Here is a 15,229-nt window from a genome sequence, read left to right on the forward strand (position 1 = left end):
GGGTAGGCAACTTTCCTGTCTCTACTGCTGCGCTCCTACATCCTACCAAGCCTCGTTCCCCAGCCACTGCCACACAGCCCCGCTCCCTTCTGTAGTTCATAACTACTAGTAACACTTCCAAACTTGGGTGAAACTCCGCACTGAATGGTGTAGGATTCCATATCCCAAGTGGCTGCCAAAGAGATCAGATGATACAACCCAGAGGCACAGGAGACATTACACTACACAGAACACTTTAACTAATGGAAAGCAGGGGATGAAATGCAGCTGGGGAAATGACTCCCCTCTTCTCTATCTCCCATGGACTATCTCAAGGCATAGTTCTTCCATGTAAACCATCTAGAGAAAGCCCACATGGTGAGCAGCAGCAACTGCTAACTGACCTGCTTTGCCTCCTCCCTGCTGGGCTCACTGAGAAATGGTAGCCGGTGTGGTAAAACATCCTCTTGTTTTGTTTTTGAGGTCTCTTATCGTTGCACTTCCCCTCTCCTCATCCATGCTACCCTGCACCTGCACTACCCAAATGAAGCATCAGCAGTTCTTCCCTTCTAAGGAATCCTGACTAGGAGATGAGCCTTCCTCTGTACATACACACTCTATTTTTTTCTCTTCTCCCAGTGAGTAAGATACCCCTCTTTCTATTTGGAGGCATCTTTCCTGGAGCCGTAAAATCCATCCCTTATTTGCCCCTTTAGGCTCAAATCCTGGTTTTACAACTCTTCCGACTATCTCCTGCATGACCTTCCCTGCTCTCTCCTGAGTCCCTCCTCAGACCACAGACATACATGCCAATATTTCTCATCTTCAAAAATCTGTCCCTTGTTCTCACTGCCTCCTCCAGCTACTACTTATTTCTCATAAAGATGTGGCAAAACTCACTGAAGTAATTCTATTGTCTCAGCTTCCTCTTCAGCTGTTGTTTCTTTAAAATACACCAGGATTTTTCCTTACTGCTTCACTATTCAAACTGCACTTCAGTACTCTTCCTTTTAAAAACAAATCATCCCCCACAAACATACCCGTCCAGCCTCAACCTGAATCTTGTTACACCTTTTGGCAACATTTGACCCAGGTGATCACTGCTTCTCTGAAAAACATTTTTGATTTTGTTTCTGTCCCTCTCTGTTCCCTTCCGACCTTAGTGGCAGCTGATTCTCATTCTCCTTTACTTGATGATGCCCTTGTTCCCCATCTCTTTTCTTTTCTAGCTGTAATTTCTTCTTAGTGATTTTTTTTTCAGACTCTGTCTTTAAATCTCCTCTATATCCTGATGGCTGCCAAATTTGTGTCTCCAGCTCCAATTTCCCCCGAAGCTCTAGACTCATATATTCAGCAACTTGACATCTGGTTGTCCAAAAGAAACCTCAAATGCATCACACATGCACATGGTCACATGTGCACACGTACACACACACACACACACACACACACAGCATATCACCCATCTTCCAGTTGTTCCAAAAGGACAGTTGGAGGCATTTTTGATTTCTTGATTAGTCTTTCTCTGGCATACCAACACGTCAGCAAATGCTACCAGACTTTTCTTAAACCTGAATCCTAGATCCAGTGTTTCTCATTATCTTCACAGATGGCACCCAGGAGAAGCCACAGGCATGTCTAGCCAGGATGACTGCAATAGTCTTCCAACCAGCCTTTCTTCTTCCTCCCTTCCTTTCTTATAATCTACTCTTCACATAGCATCCAAAAATGTTGCTTTAAAATGTGAATCAGAGCATGTCATTCCTAGTTTACAAACTTCCAGTGATTTCTCAACCCACTTAGGCAAAAATAAATAAATAAATAAATAGTTTTTTAAAAATCACATTTATAAGGTCTACATAACCAGGCCCTGGCTATCTCTGTGATTTCATCTGCTACCTCTCTGTCTTACTCAGACAGATCTAGCTTGACTTCTGTGCTATTTCTCCAACACCCAACCATGTGCTTACCTCAGGACCTTTGCACCAGCTATTTCAGCTATCTGGAGTGCTCTTTTCTAATACCTTTATGGCTTCCTCCTTCACAACATACACATCTCTGCTTGGTCTATCTCCTTTAGGCTATTTTATGTCTCCTCGTAACAGTTATCACTAACTGACAATTTATTGCATATTTACTTAAATATTTTCTGTCTTTCCCAGAAGAAATGAGGTCCACAAAGGTTAGGATAATATTTTATTCATCATTGCATCACAGCATTTAAAAGACTATTTGGCTCATAGTTGGTATTCAGTAAGTATCTGTTGAATAAACAGATGAGTAAATACAATGACTTAATTGTTCTTTACCATTAATACTCAAACATACATTCATATTTACATTTATTTATTTAAACCACTTTCTTTTTTTATTTTGTGTGTGCTTACAGTGTATTTTTACTTTAGGAATTTTAGATGTCTCCCATTCATTATATTTTTTACTTTAAATATTGTGATATTGGATTTCTATATATTTTATTTTTTTAAGATAGAAGTATCTCTTTTTTTAAAGATTTTTATTTATGTATTTGACAGAGAGAAAGAGAGAGATGGAACACAAGCTGGGGGAGTCGGAGAGGGAGAAGCAGGCTTCCCACAGAGCAGGGAACCTGACAAGGGGCTTGATCCCAGGACCCTGGGATGACGAATCTGAACCAAAGGCAGACACTTAATGACTGAGCCACCCAGGTGCCCCTACATATGTATTTTTGAATTATGAGCTCATTATTCCAGATATTTTCTTCTGTGAGGACTCTGTATATTCTGTGGACTATGAAAGCATCTGTAATAGGTGGTTTCCTAGTTGCCGCTGTCAAATTGTTGTTAACTTTGTGGTATTAGACCAATTTTATTTCATATAAAAATTGGGGTCTGACACCCTTGTAGAGTTCAGACTCGAGTCTCTGATTTCTTGCAGCTCAATCATTTCCCCCCCTGTGGTCTAGGTGGAGATATTGCTTCCTTATTTTTTTCAGGCCAGGAAGTGAAGTTTTTCTAATGGGCACATTTTCAGCCCCCTGGCTTTATTCAGGGAGTGTATTTTCAGCTGCCCTGCACACACAGGACTGAAGCTGATGCTCATCCTACACAGACATTAAGACACCAATGTTATATATCCTGCCCATTTTCCTTCATAGATTCTATGATCTCAGCAGCTTCTTTCTACCATGTGTTCCATCATTCTTCTGGAAAATGCAGTTATACCCTTTTTGATTTCCATGCTTGGTTACATTTTTTTTTTTTGAAGTATAGATTTTGTGTAATGTCTTTGTGTGTCTGAAGTGGTAGGTGGCTTCCTATCGTTCAGTATACTCTGGATTAGAAATCTCTAACTTTATTTAAAAAAAATACCTGAGATAATATCATCAGCTCAGAGAACCACAATTATGGTAGTGGTGGTGGTATAAATATGCTGTATCATTTAGAAATGTGGTGAGACTAAAAAGGTAATTTGTATTGAGAAACATGACTAGTTGTCCAAAAAGAAGTAATAGGTTCTATATTTATTTCCTATGGTTGCTATAACAAATTATCACAAACTTGGCCATTTTAAACCACACATACTTATTCTCTTACAATTCTGAAGGACAGAAGTCAGAGTTCAGTATCGCTGAGCTGAAATCATGGTGTTGGCAGGTCCATGCTCCTCCCAGCAACTCTAGGGGAGAATCAATTCTTTGTCTCCTCCAGCTTGGGGATATCAGTATTGCTTGACTTAGGGCTCCATAACTCCAACCTTCAAGGGCAGAATCTTCAAGTTTCCCTCTTGAGTATCAAATTTCCCTCTGCTTCTCTCTTACAAGCATACATGTGATAGCACTTAGAGCTCATTGGATAATCTCCCCATCTCAAGATCCTTAACTCTTTGGTCATATCTGTAAATACATCACCCCCCCCCTTTTTTTTTCTATACATGGGTAGATTCACAGACTTCAGATATTGGAATGTGAATATCTTTTAGGGAACATACCACAACCTACCATAGGTAAGTGTAAATAGGAAAAGTCATCCATCTTTTACCAGCACCCTACAGCCACAATTTCAGAGGGAGAAACCAAGGCTCATAGAGAGAAGGTAAGCCAAGATCAGGAGAACTGATTTATATGGAGGAAGCTGAAAAGAAGTTGAGCCAAATCACAATAGGAAGTATACATCAGGGAGCTGCTAGTTTGAAATGATTCTGTTCCATGGTAAATTCCAGGGAGAAGACTAGTACAAGGAACCTGGCAGATCTTTGACACTCCCAATTCCCCACTGCTCAATTGAAATTTAGGCAACAGTTTTCACTTTGGAATTAAAATAGTTCATGATAGCTATGAATGGTTAATGGACTAAAACTGCAAACTTGTTGTGTCATGCTCTCCTTCTTCAGTAATGCCAGAAGCACAAGGAGTATGTGGCTCCTGAGGAATGGGGTCAGATGGTAATCAATAGATTCATTTCCAGTTCACCGAGGTCAACCAAAGGTCAATGAAAATCCCCCAAAATACACAGAGATATTTTCTGCAGAAAGAGTATGTTTCCTAATTTTGGGGAGAGGCAGTGGGAAATACCCTGGTCTACAAGTCATCACATAAAAAGAAGGGTGGGTTTGCTCAAAGTTCAATAAACTAAAAAGTTCATTCTGGTCAAAAGAAATCATTAGGGGTCACTCATGTCAAGTTAGAATCTAACTGAATGCTGTTTTCTCTTCAAAATTAAGCACAACAGGAATGTTCTCTGAAGACAGAAGAGGTCAGAGAAAAGAAGCATTTTTCCACAAATGGATTAAAGATTCCTGCGATTCAATATAAAGAGGAGACAAGCTACCTTTTAGACATGAGGATCCAGATAATTGGTCCACTCTCTTCCTTCTGACACCGGAACAATAGGGGAGAGTCAGGCAGTCTAGGACTTTGATCCACAGTGATGGAAACTTCCAATTCAACTGGATCCTTGAATACATGCCTCACCTTAGAGAGTCATTAGGTTAGCAGAGCTCATTTGTCTTAAGTGCAAATGAGCCCCCAAAGAACAAGCATACTGGTCATTCACCGACCTCAGTGTATCTTCCATGGATTAATCTCGGTGCCTTTTCTGTGTTCCAGTTCTCAGGATTGGTATAAAAACTTTTTTTAAAAAATTTTATTTATTTATTTGACAGAGAGAGATCACAAGTAGGCAGAGAGGCAGGCAGAGAGAGAGAAAGGGAAGCAGGCCGCCTGTTGAGCAGAGAACCTGATGTGGGACTCGATCCCAGGACCCTGAGATCATGACCTGAGCTTAACCCACTGAGCCACCCAGGTGCCCCAGTATAAAAACTTTTGATCAGAGTGCCTGTGAGGAACTTAGAAGAAAGTGGAGGGACATTGAGACTCCTTGCACCAAAGAAGGGGAAATCATAGATGCTGCTAGAGCTGTGAACTCTGGTCCTCCTTAGAAAAGGGAAAGGAAACTGACAAGCGTTTCTTTTCAGTCACTGCTTTGCATATTAGGAGTGTACCTCATTGAAATTTTTTCAACAAGTCTGAGGAGGGGAGGGCTGTCTCTTGTTACAGAGCTAAGAGAGAGCCTCAGGGAGACACCACTCAGGGTCAGAGGCAGGGCAAGAAGTTCGCCCTATATTTCTTTGTCTTACTTTATTGCCAGCAGCATGCTGGGGGCCCAGAGGCCTGGGGATGGAAAACAACAGAAGAGTAATGTGGACACATTCGTTACTTGCATTTTAGTTACCTTAGTTCTAGGGGGAAGGGGTAGTGAAAATTCTCTTCTGCCCTCCTATGTATCTTCCAAGTGGATACAGACACCTCCCTCCCTTGGTTTCTCTTAGTATCCTCACCCTAGCAAGATGACTTTACATTTAGTTCCCCCATTCCAATTGTCCCCATTGGGCTTCTTGAGAGCAGGAACTGGGTCTTCTTTAAGGAACTTATCTGGTGCCCTGCATAGGGCTGGCTATAAATAAATGGCACAGAAACTGCACAGTGTCCTCGATGCAGAGTGAGGACATGCTGGCATTACCTGGATCTAGGGAATCTTTGTGCTCAGCCCCCCTGCAAACACACACATACTTTTCACTTAGTGGTTCTCAAACAGCCCTTGAGACACTATGATTAATTCCACAGACAGAGAAACTGAGGCTTTTGGAGAGGTGAGAGGACTTGCCTGAGGTTACATGCCAATGGAGAGTGTCAGGATTATGCTTCCCTCACACCACATTTACTGACTGTCACACCATGGACACCGCTCTCTATTGGGACCAACAGGAGGAAACATGGTCTTTGCACAAAGGGAGCTTAAGATAAAAGAAGACAAAGAGAAATATCTAGGGATACTTTAAAAAGCAGCGTGTTTGATATAGAGGTAAAAGGCCAACTGACCAGGAGATTGGGGAGACAGGAGAATTAGGAGGGACCCTGGGGAAATGGGTTAACCAGAGAAGGCCAGGTTTTCTATAAGAGGTGACATTTGAGCCTGCGTAGCCAGCACGTCTGCAAGGCAGAGCCGGCTGGCTGAACAGCGAGCTCTGCTCACTGGGAAGTGGGTGTAATTAAGTCCTTCCCCAGCAGCTGCAGAGCCTGAGGTTCTGGGGCTGCCGCTGGTGTATTGCTAGTGCCCCCCTGTGCACAAAGTAAGAAGTGGAGCACTTTCCAGGGTGAAGGGGGGAGGCACTGCAGCTACCTGCGCCCTCCACCAGGAGCGTGCAGTTCGATGCTGACTTCCCCAAAGCAAATTTTTGAAGGAGGTTCTTAAGTATAAGTAACAAATAACTAAGCATGTCTCCCGGCCCTAAGTGAGACTTTTTCCCTTTTCACATCCCACTTCAGTGAGGGCCTTTGGTCCTGGCACAATCTACTGGATCTCAAGAGATCCTCAGAAGGCATGTTCTAGATGAGGAGTTGCTGAGAATAGATCTAGAGGAAGAAGAAGGGTTTGGGTCCCTGACCACAGCTCCGAACAAGGCCTGCCTGGTCTGGGCAAAAGAGCCACGGGGCTAGAAAGTGTGAGCTCAGTATGTCAGTTGTTGCCTAGCTTTGTGTAATTGGGACTTTTTTTTTTTTTTCCTTTGGACTTCAGTTTCTTCATCTGCAAGGTAAGTACTGACTCATACTGGAGTTGACCTGCGTGTCGAGTGTCATTGCGTCAGCCTGGTCCTTCCTCAGCTCTGCAGCACAGTGGGAATTTGCTCACCTCCTCTTGCTGACTGCTCCTCCTTCTTGTCTTTCCTTTGGAGTCAGTTGTAGAGAATTAAGAAAGTTTAGTGAGTTAGTTTGTTTAGATTAGAAAACTGAAGGGGACATGTACTGAGGTTCCTCTGGCTCCAGCCTTAGATTCCACGTAGGAATATTCTGCTCCTATCCAGAAGGTGAGCAGGACTCTTGTTCCTTTAATTTAATTCAACTTACATGTATTTTTTAGTGGCCATTCTTTGTCACGCAAAGTGCCGTCTGACTCACTGCCACCCCACCCCGGCCAGATGAACCATCTGGAGAAGATATCCACTTGCATCTGAGTTGACTGTACTGCAGAATTCTGTCTTTGCTATGCTTACATCCCAGCTTACATCCCTTACATCCCTGCACACACATACCCATGTGTGCAGACAGAACTGGAGAGAAATAGAAAATACAAAAGCAAGACAATAGTTGATTTAATAGGGTATTGGGAAAGGTGGGAGTAGGTATGTTGCCTTGTATGTTGTCTGTGTAAACACCCGTATAGATTATCACAAGTAGGGATAGACAGAATGAGTTCATTAGATACAGGGTACCGCAAGACAGGGGGCAGCACAGAGTCACACTCATAATGGCATCCAGAAAGTCTTGATAGGGCTGTCATTCTAATGTGCACATTAAAGGAGGAAGTTCATGCACCCAGGCAAGCAAGCTATGGAATAAAAATTTAATAAATAGATTCATTCATTCAGTCAGTCAGTCAGTCATTCACAGCTGAGGATACACAGATAATTAATACACAGTTCATGGCCCGGAGGAAAACACAGGGAGAACAAGCAGGAAAGAGTCAAGAAATGTTCTTTATCAGAGGAGTACAAACCTAAGAGAAGTGTTTTCTTAATTATCAATTAATGATAACTTCTCATCTTCACAGCTTACTGTTTATAAGCAATCTGTCAGTGATAAGGGCTAGGATTATTATTAATATTAGTATTTACTCTCTTTCGATAGGCCTTTCTGGGAGAAGTAGGAAGGAGAAAAGAGAGTAAGGACATGGAGGGGAGGATTTTTTTTTTTTTTTAATGGAGGTCTGGATTAGAATTCTATCAATAGAAAAATGAAGAAATCAAAACCTCTAAAATAGGGTTTGTGAAGATTTGAAAGGAATCCTCAACATATGATTTAACACTAAACTTCACGCATGGATATTGTACCCTCCTTCCGGCTGCCATACCCATGGCAGTCTACATCAGGAGGGTATGTTTTGTTTGGCTTACATTTCTTTCTCCCCCAACAGAATGTGTATGTGTATGCCGGTCCTCCCTGCTCCCTGTGGTACTGTGCTGATACCAAGCAGGTTTCACCTAGCAGGCCAGAGGCAGGTGCAATCTCATCACCTCCTCTCCACATGCACTCCTTTTTCACCTGTGATACAGAAGCAAGGCCAGCCAGAGGGGAAGAAGATGGGGATTCTAGCTACAGTGCCCTCGCCTTGTCATCTAGTGAGATGTCAGGACAGTCTGGGGAAAGACATACCCCAACCCTGTCTGCATTGCTGCACCTTGACACCACTGAATGGAGGAGAGCTTGTTGACCCTTGCAAAGAGGGACAGCCACTTGCTAGCTAGCTATATTCTGCTTCAGGAGCAGAACAGAGCTCTGGCTAGATGAGCTCTCAGTTTCCTGGCCTGTTCCCTTCTTGTTTTCCTACTGGATGACAAGTGACTTAGCTCATCAAAAAAACAAAGAAAACACCCAAACCTTACCCCATCTCCACCATTATCACCGAAATGTGCCAATCTGCAAAGAACTCTAGGCTTGAGTTCATGTGAATAAAATCATCCCCTTTGCCCTCACCCCCTCACCCCAGCCTAACAGTAAGCACTCCTATTAAAACAAAAAACAACAAACAAACAAACATAAAAGTATGTCTTATAAGAAAGGCTTTGGAGAGCCCATGGATTTTGTTGTTTATATGGGTCTTCTAAAACAAGTTGCCATCTTTAATAGCCTCTCCTCAAGCTCAATTCAAAAGCAGTCTCTATGACTAAAATAAATGAGCAAAACAATTTGATAAAAATCAGACCTCTTCTCTTTTAATGACTGTATTGAGGCTAAAATTAAAGAAAACAAATTTAAAAACAAAACAATAACAACAACAACAGCAATGTAACAACAACAAAACAGCCTCTGCAGGAGAAAGTACATCAGAGAAGGCCTTGCGTATTTCTGTTCATTTGTTAAATGATCCTTTCTCCCCATCAAAACCCAGCAAGGGGAGATGAATGAGGGACAGATGCTGGGGCTGGGAAGGGTTAAACACCTTTCTCTTTGTCAACAGTATGCTCTGGGGACGTGAGAAGAACCCTGGTCAATAGACAGATATATTGACTTGTTATTATTTAAAGTTGTTTAACCAGGTAGAGATAAACGAAAGCTTTCAGCAGCTGAACTATCACACAAATCACAATTAAGGTGGCATATGTGTTTGGAAGACGTAAAATCAATTCCCGCGAAGATAATGTTTTAGTCTCTATTTGAACTTGAAAACAGAAGTAAATTTTCCGCAGCAACAGCTGGGCTTGTTCCATCCAGGAGGCTCTCTATTAACTGTACAAGAAGGCCCTTTATTACCTCTTCTAATGGGTTTCCTCTATGGTTTTGTCTTCATCAAAAAAGCCAAATTGATTGCCGTGGTGCTGTTTACTGATGTGGTGTTGAGGGCAGCGGCAGCTGGGTGCTCACCCACCCCAGTATTTGGACCTCCCTCTGCTCTGTGAGTGCTATTTAATGTTAGTGGAGGGAACAATGGAGCCCTGAGAGCTTCTGCTTGGACTAGGTGGGGGAGGGAGGGAGACTAGGCCTCCTTCTTAGCTTCACTCTCTAAGGTAGCCTTCCCTGGGCTTGCTTGGGTGAGAGAGCCTGTGTACAGGAAAGTGAGGCCTTTATTCATCTAAAGGAGTCTCTGTGATTTAATCATCCTTCAAAGTTTCTCCCACTTGAACATCTTAATCATGTGTATTTGTGCCTATGTTTGTGCGGTTCTCCTAATTCTACCCTATGCTCCCAGGAGGCAGGGACCACATTTAATGCAAAGGTGCTATGGTAGCTGAATGGAATGCAGGTGGAGCATAGGTTACCCTTTGGGGGATCACCGGGCTTGACTGTGATTATGAAGAAAAATCCATTGAGGAAATAGAAGTTTGACTTCCCCTGAGCAGGAGGTAGGGTACGAGGACACCACGATTCTAGAGTGACAACAGAAACATATCAGGGGAGGAAAGATGACCAGTAAAGGGCTTGTAGCCAGGGAACCTTGACTCCAGGTCTCATCCGGGTGCTAACTAGTGGTGAGGCCTGACCTTAGTGTTGTGGGTACTTCATCGGAAAAATACAGAACCTGAGTTTCTTAAAACATGAACACTTACAGGGATGCCTGGGTGGCTCAGTGGGTTAAGCCTTTGCCTTCGGCTCAGGTCATGATCCCAGGGTCCTGGCATGGAGCCCTGCATCAGGTTCTCTGCTTGGCAGGGAGCCCGCTTCCTCCTCTCTCTTTCTCTCTCTCTGCCTGCCTCTCTGCCTATTTGTGATCTCTGTCTGTCAAATAAATAAATAAATAAATAAATAAATCTTTAAAAGAAAACAAACAAACAAAAAACCATGAACACTTATAAAAATATGAGCTTAGTTATTACCATTGAAGACAGACAAAACATTCAAAAAAGAAAAAAGTATATATATATTGCAAGAGATTACCTGTTCTATTCATTCCTATATCCTTTTAGAGGAAAGAGACAAGAAGTAGTATAGGCTAAAATCTTTTTCCTTCTCAATATATTTATATCTGTAAAGTCTCTTTCCAACCCATGACCACCCCCTACATCAGGCACTCACGATCACAAATATGGACCACACAGAGCTCTCTACCTCCCTGACTTCCTGCTCTACTGGTGCCGATGTTCTTTCTTTTACTCTGTCCAGTATATCTCTACAAGGTTCCTGCTCACAAGACCATTTTGATCATGTTCTTTCTCAGCTCAAGTTCCACAGATGCACTCACTCAGTAGATACTGAGGTTTACTGTGTAGGTGTTTGGGAAATAGAAAACACACAGATGACCTGCTGTCATTGAGTTAGGTTCATGGAGGATGATGGAGGATAGATGATAGATAGATGAGGAGATGAAGGAAGAGAGAGAGACATTTTGACATAAAGACACACATTTATATTTATTTAAAATCAATGTTTCCCATTTTCTTGAATGGAGTCACATTTGACTGAACAGAGCCTATATCCCATTGTCTATCATCTACTTTCCTAGATCGTGATTTTGTGGATCTCTTTTGTTTTATCCGAACTAGAAAGCCAAGAAAAGGTATTCCTTCTTACTTATATGATACTGTATTGTGTACTTGGAACCTGGAATTAAATTCTTTGCTAAGTTCTTTGCACAATTGACAATTCCCTCCTCGATGTTGCTTTTCCAAGTCTCTCAGACTTGCGCATGGTTAAGGGTCAGACACACTTAAGCCAATACTACCAAATACTACCTGGTGTTTTTTCCTCAGTGGGAAAGTGGGAAGGGTCAGGGCTGAAAAGTACAGCCATTTCTAGACCTGATCCTTTGAGCCGGGACATTATCTAGGGACCTGGTGCCATTTTTCCCAAGAGTGGGAATTTTGATCACCGAAACTCACAAAGAAGGCAGACTTGCAAAAGACTTAATTGACCTTCTCTTTTGTTCAGCAACAGAACCCAGTGGGTTTTTGGAACATGAGGTCAACCCCAAGAACAGGGAGCAATTTGGTGTTGAACACAGGAAAGAGCATGCAGTATAGAATCAGATGGAGCTGCATGGCATTCCAAACCCTGCTGACCTCTACATTGTGCCTCTGAACTACAGAGAGGATAATACATCATTCCTGAGGTCGTTTTGGATATTATATGAATTAGTACATGTGAAAGCTCCCAGCTCCTTGTGTGAGTTCAATAAACACATCAGTGTTAGAAGCTTTTGGCCCTTGCTCTGCCTCCCCACCCCTGGCCTTATGCACACATTGCTGCCGTTGTGATGCTACTGTAGTAGGAATGCATCTGCTAAAATATCATTAACCTGTGGACACTGTGTGAAAACAAAAAGCATATTCACAAGACAGTTGTCTTCGCCACCCCTGGGAAATAGAAAACACACAGATGTGTGTTCGACTTCCTATCTTGCTCTCTTCCTCAGCAGTTTCAAGTTCCTTGAGGTAAGAATTAAGAGGAGGGAGAGGGCAGGTTGAGCAGCGCTGAAACTGCCCACAGAACAGATCAGTACAGGAAAGAGCGAGGCCGGGACAATAGAGAATTCTGTAAGTAACTCAACAAGGAATTGACATCAAAGGGGACACATTCAAACAAGCAGACGGACTCAGGTACTGGAGCCACTGGCACACGAAGTGGGAAATAACAGGGAGAAGTCACAAATGGGGTGTCCATGCTGCCTGCCTCAGCTCTGAGACTGGGACCCTGGCTTCATCAAGAGAAGAACAGCGCCTTTGTATCTCAGAACCTCCGATGAGTCCCTTTACCGTCCTCGCTGACTCAACCATGCAGCTCTTTCTCTAATAAGCTGATTCCCCTGAGACCTTTACCCATAAAGAGACAGAAACTAAAGTAATCTGGTCTTGTAACCAGAGCAACCGTCTTTGCAGGGAACAAGAGAGAGAAGGGTGCCAGAGCAGGCTTCCTGGGTACAGCCAGACTGCCTTCTTCCTCAGACAGACAACCAACCCAGAGAGCACACCATGCAGGGCCGAGGCATCAGAGAATTAAAAGACATCCTCTGTGCATTTGTAGTTAGTTTGTTCATGTTCTAGCCACTGCATGGAGGCAAGGGAAAAAAGGGAAAAGGAAGTGATTATTATTGAACCCTTAGGAGCCGGTCATTTTTCTAGGTACTTTACATGTTTTATTTCATGTGATCTTAACAAATAATCAGAGAACATGGTATTTAAGCAGGACCATCCATAACATTTCTCCCTCTGGACCATCGTGTGTGGTAGATGTGGTAAGACAGCCAGAAAGTGAATGAAATAAATTGATTTATCAGCTACCTGTTTGAGCTAAGTACCTACAGGCCAGGAATGTGCTAGCTACTTCCCTGCTGCACCCTCTCTTACACATCTCACAGTAGTGTCACGGTGTAAGTATTGCTAGAGCTACTTTGCAGATGAGCAAACAGAGGCTGCAAGCGATTATACTCTAAACTCACAGGCAACTAGTGTATGGGAGAATCAAGATTTGAACCAAGTTCTTTCTCACTTGCAGATCTTGTTACCTCACACCAAAGCAGCATAAATGTACAGGCACAAACTCACATGGCTCTATGTTGACAAAGACTGATAGACCCTCCTGTCACCAGACACTGAAAGTTTTTTGATGAGATGCAGCCTTCCCTAGTCTTAGGAGGGCCACTCTGGGCAAAAAAATAGAACAGAGGTAGAATTATATCTATATCCTCAAGTCATTCAAATGGAATGTATTCCTCTTAGTGGTAGCTATCTGATGAGGTTTAGAAGCTTAAGTACCTTTCTGAAATTTGTTTACAAGCAAGTGAGCATCAGATAATATGATAACACAAAAAGGATTTGCCTCACTGGGACATAAGAAATGAATTGTAATAAAACACATTCAAACATTCTCAGTACCCAACTATTCTCTCATCCTGCAGGGAAGAGTGGTTTGGCTCTTTGCAATTGACTTGAGAAGTGCCAAATCCCATCTGGGTGGTGGGACAGCTGTGCCTTTCCCCCCCTTCCTCTCTTAAATCATCTGTTACTTTCTGGATGCCTAATCAGAGAACTGCTCCTCTGCCCTTCTATCACAACAAGCAATAAAAACAGTACCTTTGTAAGACAAAATCAAGATACAGGGGAAATGGAGCATGAGACATGAATTGCAGATGATCCGAGGAGCTAGAGTTCCTATGGAATTAAAGTGGAAGGCACAGGAAGGAAATCAGGCCTCCTTGTTGATGATGATGGATATGATTAGATGACTCAGGAAAATGCTGATGGTGCTTAAACCTCTCCACCTGGAAGTTCTAAGGATGCTTGAAAACACATGTATCAAAAAATGGTTGGGACATCCTCCTCCTCCTAATTTTTAGAATCATAGAATGATACTATCTTCTACCCTGTTGGCTAAGTTGGAAACATGGATTATTCCCCATATTCACATTCCCTGTCACCTCATGCATCTAATCCTTCCCATTTACCCCTGAAAATCATCCTGGCTTGCCTGCTTCTTCTTAATATTCCTCGTGATTTCTCACCTAAGTTATTTAAATTGCTTCTAACATGTGTCTCCCTTGCCACTTAGGCCAATGTCCATTAATCCACCCTCTGTCGCAGTGATCTTTCCAAATTACAATCCGATCTAGCCACTCTTCTGATGAAATCCTTCTATGTCTATACTTTCTCTTTTAGGACAAATCCCAACAACTCATAATTTCTTATAAAATTTTTAAGGTCCTCACCCCTGCATACCCATTCTGCCTTGACTCCTGCCATTCTGCCTTTGCCCTCACCTCTCTTGGGATAATCTACACTTGAGTTCCTCGACCTTGATGTGCTTCTCATGCCTGCATGTGTACATCAGTGATGATCCTCTGCATCACTCACTTGTTCCTCTTCCCTCCATTTTTTTTTTTTAAAGTAATTTCTTCTTCTTTTTGACACTTCTGAAAGGGTTCCTTGAGCTCTAGTTTCTGGTCATGAGCCCTCTGCTGGGCACCTCTAGCACTTGAACAACACCTAGTATGTTGTGCTATAGTTTTAAATCCTCCACTAGACTGAGACCTCGTGGAATACAGATACTTTGTCTTTCCTGTATCTATCCTCAAGTAATTGTCAGATATTACCTTTCTAATACACATTTATTAGATTGGGATTTAAATATTTCTCTCTCTTTTTTTTTTTTTTTTGCAAAATTCCTTTGGGAATCTACCAAAAATCTTCCCACTTTCCAGTTTTGCATCCTTAAATAATCTAGACTCAGAGATTTATTTCTCATTTTTAAAACTTCAGCTAATAAATAATATATCTTTTCTTCTTT

Source organism: Mustela lutreola, chromosome 1 (assembly GCF_030435805.1).
Source record: "Mustela lutreola isolate mMusLut2 chromosome 1, mMusLut2.pri, whole genome shotgun sequence".
Taxonomy (NCBI): domain Eukaryota; kingdom Metazoa; phylum Chordata; class Mammalia; order Carnivora; family Mustelidae; genus Mustela; species Mustela lutreola.